This window comes from Schistocerca nitens, chromosome 3 (assembly GCF_023898315.1).
Source record: "Schistocerca nitens isolate TAMUIC-IGC-003100 chromosome 3, iqSchNite1.1, whole genome shotgun sequence".
NCBI classification, from domain to species: Eukaryota; Metazoa; Arthropoda; class Insecta; order Orthoptera; family Acrididae; genus Schistocerca; species Schistocerca nitens.
Window position 1 is genome coordinate 916,059,124 of NC_064616.1, and position 11,847 is coordinate 916,070,970.

The 11,847-nt window shown below is 42.4% G+C and overlaps 1 long non-coding RNA gene across 1 annotated transcript in view; it reads right to left on the bottom strand.

Moving 5' to 3' along the window:
- Nucleotides 1-8,959, bottom strand: part of LOC126248975 (uncharacterized) — a 927,591-nt gene extending 918,632 nt beyond the window's left edge. The window contains exon 1 of the long non-coding RNA XR_007545573.1: nt 8,908-8,959. This is a non-coding gene — a long non-coding RNA (uncharacterized LOC126248975). The remainder of the gene's footprint in view (nt 1-8,907) is intronic.
- Nucleotides 8,960-11,847: the final 2,888 nt, after the last annotated feature.

Genomic DNA, 11,847 nt, shown 5'->3' on the forward strand with positions numbered 1-11,847 from the left:
CTTACGCACTACTTAATGTAACTTAAACGAACTTACGCTAAAGACAACACCCACACCCATGCCCAAGGGAGGACTCGAACCTCTGACGGGGGGAGCCGCGCGAAACGTGACAACACGCCTCAGATCGTACGGCTACCCTGAGCGGCTGAACTGTGCGAGAGATTCATGATAATTGCAGACTGAGTACGGGTCAGGGCTACAAAATACTCTTTGTAAAACCGAACTGTGATTCCATCGGTACCTGCCGACTTAGTTTTTTTTTTCGACTCTTTCAGCTGCTTCCCAACGCCAGGGACGTCCTCAATACGGGAGTCTATGTGATTCTCAAACGACAGTATGTTTGTACGATCCCCCGCGCGAACTGTTCCTTTAACACGAAATCTAGAATTTCAGTCTTCTATTTGTTATCTTCTACTGCCACACCAGATTAGTCCATATAGCTGTTGTACGCTTAGCGCATCGGTCTTTTTACAAACGCACGAATCTCTACTACCTCACGCCTTCCGTCGTTTGCAAGTTCCCTTTTGAACCGAGAGTGCAACAGCCTCTGCTTACTCAGTATATTCTGAATTTTGTTACTGAACTACAATGGGTCTGTTGCGTCCTTAATCAACTTACTCGGCACACACAATCCGTTTAAACTTTGCTCATAATTCTTCTACTTAGATCATACTGGAACTGAATAATGCACATTTCTGTCTAAATTAGATGCTAGGAAATGCTTATCTGCTCTTTCTTCAAAAAATGCTGTCCTAATCTTCTTAATTGGTTTGTTCACCATGTCATGACACCATGATCACTAATCATTATTTTTATTTTAGCTACAAGGTTCAAAATATTTCCATTGCATGTGGGCTGTCTAACTACCTGCTCAAGATAGTTTTCTGAGAAAGTGTTCAAAAGTACTTCGAAAGACTGCCTGTCCGTCTCCCCCGCAATAAATCCATGGACGTCCCATTCTATACTCGGCAGGTTCAACGTCTCGAACTAATATTGCATGATCTGGATATTTCCGCGTCATTGAGCGTAGACTTTCTTTGACTGCTACAGCGGAATCGGGTGCCGATAAAAACGTTCAACAGTTAACGTGATTTCACCTCGACCTGTTATACACGTCCAGATAACTTTACAAACACATTCAAAATCGACCTCATGAGAGACAATATCTTAATCAGCTGCATGAACACTCCCCCTCCTATGACGTCTAATCTGTCTTTCCGATACACCTTCAATGAGTCACTAAATGTCTCACAGCTATCTACTTCGCGTTGTAGGAAGCTCTCGGTTCCGAAAAGAATTCGAGCGCGACAAATTCCCTGGAGGGCAGTATTTTTGGGACATTTGTTGCGAAAAATTCGACAATTTACTGAGAAAATTTTAACAGTCGAAGTGACTTTAGCCTGAAAGCAGTCCGATTTCGGTATCTGAATATCGACTGATGAGCGCCAGGCCAAAAAATCTGTCATATGCACGTCACAAGCACTCTGCTACCTGAGTAGCTGCTTCCTTTGTGTAGTGCGCACCTGACCTATGAAAAGGAGTTCTACAAATCTCCGACCCATAAAGCAGATCCATAAATCTGCACCCATAAATGTCACAGAATGGACGTAGTCACCGGCCGCTGTGGCCGAGCTGTTCTAGGCGTTTCAGTCTGGAACCGCGCGACTGCTACGGTCGCAGGTTCGAATCCTGCCTCGGGCAATGGATGTGTGTGATGTCCTTAGGTTAGCTAGGTTTAAGTAGTTTTAAGTTCTAGGGGACTGATGACCTCAGAAGTTAAGTCCCATAGTGCTCAGAGCCATTTGAATTTGGACGTAGTCACCGGTTAAGGACCTCCAATTGGCTCCAAACCAAAGGACCTCGATCACTTTTGGTAACAATGCTGCAAATTGCGAGCTGTGCTTGCACCACTGCCGACAGCCGCCTATATGAACTGGGGATGACCTCAGAACCCAGGTGATAGGCATCACTAGTGGCGACGTGAGCCACAAGTTGCAGACAGCTGCACCCTGCACGCTCGATAGCCGCACGTAATGGAGCCTCTACATCTCGGCTGTGACCCTCCGGCAGACATACCGAGAGCACACTGGCTTTCTTTCCGGCCCTGAACGCCATTTCCATAAGAGACTCCATAACGCACTGCTCCCAGTAACTAGCAAACCCTTCTCTCAGTCTGCCTCCATGGGCCCTGCTGAAAGAGCAGCCACTTGTCCACTCACAAGGTGAATAGACGAGGCCAGGCGGCCAGCCTCCACATTGGCTCTGTTCCTCGAGCGATGCGGACACGTTACCATCCGCCACTCACTGTGCGATGAGGGTGGATCCCCTATGATGGGTCGTCTGGCAGTTACCTCGACAGCAGAGCCCGTGGGAGAAAGAAGTAACACCTGACGCGTCCCATGCGACCTGCTGGATTTACAACCATCGCTACACCCCCGAGGCACCAGACTGCTGACCATAGATAAAAGCGCCTTCAGCTATTTGCGAACTGCGTCTGCATACGGCAAGCACACGTCCTATCCACCCCATCACCAGTAAGGAAGCACAGAAAAAGCTAAGCTAAATAAGTAACTTACTTCACTGCGTATGTGTAGCAGGCGAAATCTGGAACCTGACTGACTGAAATGAATAGTTGCTGACTCATCAAAATAATCAACAGAATAACAGCTGCTGTAAGACCTCCTGAATTTACTATTTACAATTTCAAAACGCACGGTTATACCTCTTAAATAGAGAAAATGTATGAAATTTGAGAAATATGCTACTATCAAAACACACAAAAAGCTAAATACGTAACTTGCTGCTCTCCAGTTGTATAGCAGGCGACAGCCGGAACCAGACTGACGAGGTACTTGGAGTTAGAAATAGTTTCGATTCTAAGTGGTTTCCGGATGTCATTCTCACGATGGGAGCTGGGTTAAGATGCCTCCTACTCCACCTGTGGGTGGTAGTGAGAGCAGTTATGGTGTTAGATTGGTCTTTTCTTTCTAGTGAGGTGGAGAGCTTGGTCTGTAAATGGGAAGTTTGAAGGAGACAGCGGTTTGTGGGGAGGGGGGGTAGAAGATTAGGGGTTTCTGGGACTTTCCTTTTTGGGTTACGAGAGACCGGTGTAGGCCCTTCATCAAAATTTCAGTCAATATGAGTGAGACTGATTATTGATGGAATTCCACTGCACGCTGTAATTCGTGCTGTGTTTTTTATGATAATTGAAAGTAATTTAAACGGAGGAATGAGTCGGAGAGTAGGCCCAGAGAGAGAATAGAACAATAGTTAGCTAATGGAATGGAATTTTAGTAGGTGACGATGACTGTAGGATGGTGGCTTAGATGAAGTAATTCGTGTTGTCGCAGTGGAAACTAAGAATAGGGAGATACAGAAAAAGTAGTGGTAGGATGTCTGCCAAGGTGAGTGATCGGGCTATGAGTGATAAGGCCTCTACGATGCGGCTTCCTGTGGCTAAAATCTGTCATCAAGGCTGTGAAAATGAAAGTAAAGTTGATGTACCCTGGGGAAACTGCAAGCTGCGACCAGAGGATAGACACATAAACAGCAGCAGTGAGAAGAAAGATGGAAATAGAAGCAGATGTGACGTGAACACAGGCTGGTTAGGAGGAGCTAGACAGAGGAATAAACAATGGCAGTTTTGTCAAAAATGGTTCAAATGGTTCTGAACACTATGGGACTTAACATCTGTGGTCATCAGTCCCCTAGAACTTAGAACTACTTAAACCTAACTAACCTAAGGACATCACACACATCCATGCCCGAGGCAGGATTCGGGGCATGGATGTGTGTGATGTCCTTGTGTTGGTTAGGTGTAAGTAGTTCTAAGTTCTAGGGGACTGATGACCACAGAAGTTAAGTCCCATAGTGCTCAGAGCCGTTTTGATCCAGTCACCACCAATTTGATCACTCCTTTCTCTGGAAGGTCAGCTGAGGATATAAGGTCTTTCTTGGATCATATGCAATTAACAGGTAGGACTGGAGGTTGGTGACAGGATCAGTTACTGCGAATAGCAAAGTTATGGTTGATAGGGAACAAAACCCTATGTCAGGTGTGCAGAGGTGCGAAGAGGCTCCAGACGTTTAACGGGTTCAAGCAAGGGCTGCTGCTAAGATATAACAAACAGAACGTAGCGAGAGTTTCCCGCGGGTAGTTGAGGACTTTAACGAAGAAGCACAGAGACTCGGTGGAAAAGTTTTCGGACTGAATACATTAGATCAATGTGCAAACGTACGAGATGGGGGAGAATTTTGAGGCAAATTAATTCGTACAGTAGGGAACCGAACCTAGGACATTAAATACCTTTTTGAGTGGCCCACCACCGATATCTCTAGAAGCCTTAGGACAGACACACCGAAAGACTTGTACTCTACTGTCATGATGAGTATAAAGTTTGAGGAAACTGATATAGCAGCAGGAGTACGCGATAAGTAACGTTTTTTACGCTAGCGTAAAGCGCTATACATGTGGACGACAGCCTCAGTATTGTAAGTGTCGTGTGGTTCGACATTATCAATGCGATTGCAGGGACAGTAACAGCAATTAAGGGGAAATAGACAAGAGGCAACCCCCAAATCCGCCGAGTGGCGTTCCCAGTAAATTTGTATGCTACAGGTTCGTATGCAGATACGGAATATGGTATGGTGGGATTTGTGAGAGGCAAGAATCGCAGGCTGTTGTTGGACACAGGTGTGCATGTGTCAGTGGCAAGTATGTAACTTGTAGGTCGGAGATGATTGAACTCATTACGCTGTAATTTTCACGGGGTTGGAGACACTAATGTGGGGTCTTTGGTTTCAGCAATATTGAATTCTCAGTTTGGGGCAGAACATTTCAAGCAACGTGTCTAAGTCGTGCCTCGTGTAATCGAAGGTTACTCTATGATCCTAGGATTAGTCTTTCTGATTACAAAGAATGCCATAATTGGCCTTATGCGACTTCTGGTTGAATTTAGAGGGATATCATTCCATCTTAAGAGGTGAACCGATTGAACTTCGGACAACACTAAGGCTTAATTTTCATGATATTGTGCCGCAAGGTACCGGAAAGGTGCTCTTGATGAGTATAGAACTGGAGTGGACAGTTAATATGTTGTGTAGGTAGACCCACTTCCAGAAAAATGGTTAAAATGGCTCTAAGCACTATGGGACTTAATATCTGAGGTCATCAGTCCCATAGACTTAGAACTACTTAAGCCTAACTAACCTAAGGACATCACACACATCCATGGCCGAGGCAGGATTCGAACCTGCGACCGTAGCAGCAGCGCGGTTCCGAACTAAAGCGCCTAGAACCGCTCGGCCACTTTCAGAAAATGATGTGCTTAACACATGACGTTGTTCAGTGAGAAGAATCATTGTACTTGTACAGGCGGAAGGTGATAGCAAAATGGTACCTTAAATATAGGTAATTTTGGTGCTGATGAGAAAACTGATCAAGGGATTGTTGGTAGCTGCTCTGTATATCCCAGATGAGAATGACTGGGACACGGCAAGTGTGCACCATGATCAGACACATTCCGCCGCTAAAACTGCAGCATGTAAGAAGATAGAGAATCTGGAACGAATTGAAAGGGTGAAAACACAAAAATTGTTATTACAGTTTGAGGACTTGGCTTTGCCTCAATGCCCTTTGCTAGCAACACCTGTGACCCAATATCGAATTCCTACTGGGAATAAAGTACCAATATATCATGAACTATATTGCATACCTTGGTATTTATAATCAGTTATGAAAGATTTTATAAACCAGCAGTTAGCTGATGGAGTAACAAAGGAGAGCACTAGACTATGGGGAGCCACTGCGATGGCTGTGACACAAAAGTAACCAGGTGGGTCTAAGAAACATAGGTTGTGCTGTGACTACAGACATCTTGACAGCAAGACAGTGACGGAGGCGTACCTGACACCACATACTGAAACTACTGAGTGCTTGGGAGAGTGCAAGTATTTCTCTGCCATCGATCTACGGAGTGTGTACCACCTGGTATTTCCTTTGCACTGACCGAAGACAGCATTCTCGGTCCCTTGGGGTCATTATCAATATCGAAGGATGCCATTTTGGACCAAAAATGCGCCAACAATATTTCAGTGGTTGTTGGACAGGGTACTTTGAGGGATGAAACTTCGTCAATGTGTGATACAATGGGATGCCGTATTCTCTTCCCAAAGGATTCGACTGAGCATAGACAACGGTAACAAGAATTTTTTAAAAGTTTATGTGCAGTCAAAGTACTGAGAAGTGTCATTTTGCTTTGGAAGAAGTTGCGTAATTGGAGAATGTAATTAGTATTGAAGGCGTTACGACAGATCCAAGACTGGTACAAGCAGTGCAAGAGTTTTCAGGTGCTAGGAATAGTAAAGAGTTCCAATCATTTTTGAGTTTGGCAAATTACTATCGAAAATTTGTGAAAGGTTCTGTAGACGTGTAAATTCCAGTGGTCGAAAGAAAGCGTTTGAGGAACTGAAGAGAACATTAACATCGAGTCGTGTGTTAGTTATCCGGGACTTTGAGAAAGTGTATTTGCTTTCATGTGACGCTTCCATTCAGGCATTGCAGCGTGTTTTATGTCAGGTGTTAATCAGTAAAGAACATCTTGTAGCATATACTTGTCGACAGTTCAAAAGAGCAGGGAGGAACGACTTCTTGACAGAAAAGGGAATGCTTACGTTGATGTATGGGATTACGTATTTTCAGTGTAGGTTATGTGGGAAGAAATTTAAGGTAGTAACCGACCATGCATCTCTTAAACGGTTCTTGAGGCTAAAGGACACTTCTAGTTGGCTCATGAGACAGGCACTAAAATTGAGTAAGTCGAAATATGAAGTTGTACCTAAGCCTGTTAAGAAACACAGGAACGTGGATGGTTTAAGCAGACAGATAACGATAATACAGGCACTGGATCACAGCTCTGAACAATGGAAAGCAGAGTAACATCTTGACACCGACTGCAAACTGTACATGAGCGTCCACAAGTCGTTGTATGTGACAGCCTGTTAGGTAAGACAGATTGGGGCTCAGTGTGGTAGTGCCAGCTAAGCCGTAGTAAGAAGTTCTGAAGGAAGCACATGGTCACATGCTGTCTGGGCTTGGAGTTTGTAGAACAATGAATACGAGGGTAGTGGAGCTACAGCTCCTGGATCTGTAAAGACAATACCTTCAATGACAGAACATCTCTTGGTTTTAATCTGTGAATGATTAGGATTAGCTCAGATTACGTGGTAGAATTATTGTCATAATCCGATAAGACCTAAGTACAACTTCTTGTTTTCTGTAAAAGAGATGGTTGAAAGAAAACAAAACAACACATTGTTGTCTACTCTATTTTTGCTTGAAAATGCGTATGTGAGAAAGAAACTATATGGGAGGAACAATTTGTCTAATGGTTTACATGGCCTCCTATTGTAGTTGAAACTGGCTACAAGAAAGAAATTAAAACCGCACATTTTCACAGCACAATGTTTTCTTTCTTGCAGACGGTTTTAAGAGAAACCCCGCGCATTGCCGTTTTGAGAATGTATAGGCTATGTCTATCTGCATATTCATTAGCGTATCGTGTAAAAATTTAAAGTAAATCGGTCATGAGCCTTTCGAGATTTTAGGTAACAACGTTTTCTTTGCATAGATTACATACATATTTCTGCATTATACATATTAAATATATATATATATAACCTAACATATCAAGATTTTTACTAACAATGTCTGCACACACACACACACACACACACTGCCCATGCAAAACATCGTAACAACGTTGGATAAAAGACTGAATTAATTGGTCAACAACTTTTCGAGATTTTTGGTAACAACGATTCTCCTCTATATATTACATGTAAACTTATATATTACATGTATTAAAAAGATGCATAGCCTATGTCCGTCAGCATGTTCAATAGAGTATCATGTAAAAATTTGAAGTAAATCAGTCAAGAACTTTTCAGTATTTTTGGAAACAACATTTCCCCTTTATATATTACATATATATTTATATAGTATATATATTGAATATATATAGCCTCTGTCCGTCTGAATGATCATTAGAGTATCGTGTAATAATATGAAGTGAAACGGTCACGTACTTCTCGGGATTTTTGGTAACAATACTAAACAAAGACGTTTTTATGTAGTACTATAGATTATTGATTAGTTAACTTGCTCACGCTGAGTGATAAGGAGCGATATGTAAATATTCAACTTGAATAGAGACGATTTCTCAGCCAAGATCGCATTTGTAAGGCCTTTACTTACAATGACCGATTTCGGTAAACAGAGTTATCATCATTTGATCTGAGTACAGGTTAATACATGTGGTCAGTTTGAGCTATAAATGTACACCATATCTTAATTAGCTGGACAGTTGATGCATTGGCATGTCAAAGGTAAGTCATCATACACAACATGTCCAAAGTTAAAACTAGTATTAACAAAATGATTAGCCAAGGGTTCCCTCCGATATTACAGATGGCAGAGCACGTCATTGATGCCAGAGCGCCACAGATCTGCCATCAACGCTAACCACAAGAGACATCCGTCACAGTACCCTATAGTCTACGTAAATACCTTAACTCTCGCCTTCTACCGATCTCCTGACATATTCTGACGATGCTGAGTACCTAGCTACATATCGCATCCCGCCAACTCTTTCATGCCTCTCTCCAAATTCACCTCAAAGTCCCGGTCGAATTTAAATCCCACGTAAACGTCCCGGAAAGCCAAGCTACCATCTTCGACCATATCGGTGATTTCCATCTTTCCATCATCTCTATGTCCTTAATTGACCGTAAGATGTGTATCTATATTGAAGATCCTTTAAATTTTTATCTGCCTGTAGTTACTGAAGCAAAAAATATTCCCTCGTATGTTTTATATTACATGAATTTTGTAAAAAATGTAATACTTACCCTGAAGTGAGGTTCTACTCGTTGCCACGCCGCCACTCATGGAGATCTGAAATAATAATGAAGAAAAAATCACTACTTTATCTTTTTGTGTGCCTACATCAATACACTGACAATACCCTTCTGCATCTACATTACTACTCTGCAATTTACACTTAAGTGCCAGGCAGAGCGTTTATCGAACCACCTTCAAGCTATTTCTTTACAGTTCCACAGGAAAATGGACGCTTGGATCTTTTTGTACGAGCTCTGGTTTCTCTTATTTTATCACGATGATCATTTCGCCTTATGTACGTTGACAACAGTAAAATATTTTCACATCCAGAGAAGAAAGATGAAGACTAAAACTTTGTGAAAACATCCTGCAGCAACGAAAAACGCCCAATTCGCGTATCATATCAGGGGCAGTCTCTTCCCTATTTCGCGATAATACAGAACGAACTGCCCTTCTTTGAATTTTTCAGTGCCCTCCGGAAAACGAATCAGGTGCGGTTCCCACAGCGCACAGCAATACTCCAGAAGAGGGCGGACAAGCCTAGTGCAAGCACTCGCTTTGGTAGACGTATTGCATTTTCTAGCTGTTATGCCAATAAATTTCAGTATCTACGTGACTGTTCCAATTCAAGTATCCTGTAACCGTAATTTAGCAGATTCCTCTTAATACTTATGTGGATGATTCGCTCTTTTCATTTCATAGAGCCAAATGCCACTTCTCGCACCGTAAACGTGTCTCTTCTAAATCATTTTGCAATTCGTTTTGATTATCTAATGACTTTACAAGACAGTTAATGATAGAATCATCTGCAAATAATCTAAGAGGGCGGCTCAGATTGTCTCTTAAATCCTGTAGTAGATCAGGAACAACAGAGGACGCAAGATATTACTTCAGTTTGGTGGATACCTTTCAGTCAGTTTGACTTTCTGACAAGAAATCAGGAATCCAGTCGCACGACTAAGAGGGCATTCTATAGTTACGCAATTTGATTAGAAATCGCTTACGCACAATGGTGTCAAAAGTTTTCTAGATATCTACAAATGTGGAATCAATTTGACATCCCCTGTTGATAGCACTCATTACTTCCTAAGAATAAAGAGCTAGTCGTGTTTCACAAGAACGATATTTTCTGTATCCATGTCGGCTCTTTGTCAATAAATCGGTCTCTTCGAGGTAATTCACAATGTTCGAACACAGTGTTGTTGTTGTTGTTGTGGTCTTCAGTCCTGAGACTGGTTTGATGCAGCTCTCCATGCTACTCTACCCTGTGCAATCTTCTTCATCTCCCAGTACCTACTGCAGCCTACATCCTTCTGAATCTGCTTAGTGTATTCATCTCTTGGTCTCCCTCTACGATTTTTACCCTCCACGCTGCCCTCCAATGCTAAATTTGTGATCCCTTGATGCCTCAAAACATGTCCTACCAACCGATCCCTTCTTCTAGTCAAGTTGTGCCACAAACTTCTCTTCTCCCCAATGCTATTCAATACCTCCTCATTAGTTACGTGATCTACCCACCTTATCTTCAGTATTCTTCTGTAGCACCACATTTCGAAAGCTTCTATTCTCTTCTTGTCCAGACTAGTTATCGTCCATGTTTCACTTCCATACATGGCTACACTCCATACAAATACTTTCAGAAACGACTTCCTGACACTTCAATCTATACTCGATGTTAACAAATTTCTCTTCTTCAGAAACGCTTTCCTTGCCATTGCCAGTCTACATTTTATATCCTCTCTACTTCGACCATCATCAGTTATTTTACTCCCTAAATAGCAAAACTCCTTTACTACTTTAAGTGTCTCATTTCCTAATCTAATTCCCGCAGCATCAACCGATTTAATTTGACTACATTCCATTATCCTCGTTTTGCTTTTGTTGATGCTCATCTTATATCCTCCTTTCAAGACACTGTCCATTCCGTTCAACTGCTCTTCCACGTCCTTTGCTGTCTCTGACAGAATTACAATGTCATCGGCAAACCACAAAGTTTTTACTTCTTCTCCATGAATTTTAATACCTACTCCGAATTTTTCTTTTGTTTCCTTTACAGCTTGCTCAATATACAAATTGAATAACATCTGGGAGAGGCTACAACCCTGTCTCACTCCTTTCCCAACCACTGCTTCCCTTTCATGTCCCTCGACTCTTATAACTGCCATCTGGTTTCTGTACAACTTGTAAATAGCCTTTCGCTCCCTGTAGTCTACCCCTGCCACCTTCAGAATTTGAAAGAGAGTATTCCAGTTAACATTGTCAAAAGCTTTCTCTAAGTCTACAAATGCTAGAAACGTAGGTTTGCCTTTTCTTAATCTTTCTTCTACGATAAGTCGTAAGGTTAGTATTGCCTCACGTGTTCCAACATTTCTACGGAATCCAAACTGATCTTCCCCGAGGTCCGCTTCTAGCAGTTTTTCCATTCGTCTGTAAAGAATTCGCGTTAGTATTTTGCAGCTGTGACTTATTAAACTGATAGTTCGGCAATTTTCACATCTGTCAACACCTGCTTTCTTTGGGATTGGAATTATTATATTCTTCTTGAAGTCTGAGGGTATTTCGCCTGTCTCATACATCTTGCTCACCAGATGGTAGAGTTTTGTCATGACTGGCTCTCCCAAGGCCATCAGTAGTTCTAATGGAATGTTGTCTACTCCCGGGGCCTTGTTTCGACTCAGGTCTTTCAGTGCTCTGTCAAACTCTTCACGCAGTATCTTACCTCCCATTTCGTCTTCGTCTACGTCCTCTTCCATTTCCATAATATTGTCCTCAAGTACATCGCCCTTGTATAAACCCTCTATATACTCCTTCCACCTTTCTGCCTTCCCTTCTTTGCTTAGAACTGCGTTGCCATCTGAGCTCTTGATATTCATACAAGTGGTTCTCTTCTCTCCAAAGGTCTCTTTAATTTTCCTGTAGGCAGTATCTATCTTACCCCTAGTGAGACA